The sequence below is a fragment of the Pteropus alecto genome, unplaced genomic scaffold (assembly GCF_000325575.1).
Source record: "Pteropus alecto unplaced genomic scaffold, ASM32557v1 scaffold35, whole genome shotgun sequence".
NCBI classification, from domain to species: Eukaryota; Metazoa; Chordata; class Mammalia; order Chiroptera; family Pteropodidae; genus Pteropus; species Pteropus alecto.
In genome coordinates this window covers 13,575,617-13,577,504 of record NW_006437828.1, presented here as the reverse complement: position 1 = coordinate 13,577,504, position 1,888 = coordinate 13,575,617, and positions in this window count along the sequence as shown.

Sequence of the window (1,888 nt, the reverse complement as noted above, 5' to 3'; positions counted from 1 at the left end):
GCCACCGGTTTGACAGCCGTCTGTCACGGCGGCCACAGGGAGCTCGTACAGTTCTGTAGGTTAAAAGAAGTCCCTTGTTTTCCTGGGACTAAGCAGAGCATGGAGCAGCTGGGCTGCTGCGCCGGGTGGGTCTCGGGAGGTGGGACAATTTCTAATCCCCCGTTTCACGCTGCTGTTGGCATTAAAGGCCTCCAGGGCGAAGGGGAGGCCTGTGACAGGAAAAACGACCCAGACATCCTGCAGAGCTGGGTGAAGGGGCAGTGTGCCCCCCACACACACCCAGCAGTGGACTTGTGAACCGAGGACCTCAGGCCACCTCCTCGGTGTGTTAACTGTCACACAGGCTCCCCTCCGGGGCTTGCTAGAAGGGACGGGCACACACGTGTCCACGATTATGGGAGGCTTACTGGAGGAACAGGCTCGAGTCGGTGGCACTGTCACCTCGGGGTGGCAGGAAAAGGTGGCAAAGCCTCTGATGGAGCTGTACGCCATCACCTCTTTACCTGGGTGTGGGGGACACAGCAAGAAACAGAATCCTCTCAGGACAGGTGGCCTGGGGACTGGGAGCACAGAAGCCAGATGGAGGTGGAAAGGCAGGGGCAACCCCACCCCACTCGGCCTTCCCCTCCCGCCCGCTCAGAGGACCGGACTCGGCGGGGGCCAAGAGGAGGTGGCCCATGGGCGCACGGCCACCCGCCCACAGCTGGGCCCTTCCTCCTGCTCCCGGGGCTGGCCTGCACACCGCGGGGGGCACGGAAACAGGAGCGGCCCCATGCCAGGAGAGGTGGGGTCTCACGTACAGAGCTCCCGCCCAGTCCAAGGTCAGGGACTCCGGGGGTGTCTTCCTGGCCCCCCGCTTGTCCCCGAGAGCCGCAGGAACGAGATAGGTGTTGGCAAGGCTGCGCCCCCGCTCCGGCCCTTGCTGCTCTCAGCATCCTTGGCGCCCTCAGCTTGCGGCCACGTCACTGCGGCCTGGGACTCTGTCTGTTGCGCCTTGGTACAGACAGGTCTGGGACTCCGGGAGGCGGGGCCTGGTGCGCTGCGTGTCGGCAGAGCCACCACCCAAGCCCTGCAGGTCGCTCCTCCGTGCTCCCAAGGGGCAGCAGGAGTTCGCGTCCGACGCGTACGAACAGATACACCGTATAGGTTTATGGGAAACCGCATCCAGCTGCAGGTAGCTCGCTCTAACGTGACGAACACGTACCTTGCAAATAATTTTTAAAACTTAAATTTTTATTTCTTTTCCAAAAGAAGGTTTATCAGGATCATCGCTAGTGAACTTAATGCCACTAGTGAGTGACCCTGTGTTTGCCCGCAGGCACTGGGGCTGCAGCCGGCCGGCCGCGGGAGGGACAGACCACACTGGGCGCCGGGCGCACCGTCCCCGCCCCTCTCCCGCGCTGGCCCGGGCTCTCAGCGGACCCGCGGGTCCTCGCGCTGGTACTCGGGTCCGGCCCGCGGGGCGTTACCGGGAGTAGGGCCTGGCCGTGGTATCTGCAGTGACCCCAAGGCACGCGGTCCACAGACATTGACAAGCTTTCAGAGCACGTGGGAGCACCCCGTTTCCGAGCGTGAGGGTCTGGGGCACTGGGACGCCTCAGACACGAGGAGGAGCTTCGCGACGCTCACGAGGCGGCCGACGGAGGGCGCGAGGGCGCCAGAGTCCCCAGAGCCGGCGGCGCGGGGTCACAGAGCGCCTGGAGGAGGCTTCGGGGGCAGGACTTTTCCACGAAACCCTGACTATTCCTTCGGCGCCAACACAGATATTCTAATTAATTTTTCATGCCAAGAAACTCGGAGCACTTTGTAGCGTTTGGATCCATTCCTGACAGCTACTGGAATTCAACTGCTTTTTCTGGAAGGCGAGCGAGTGCCTGAACTGTAAGGG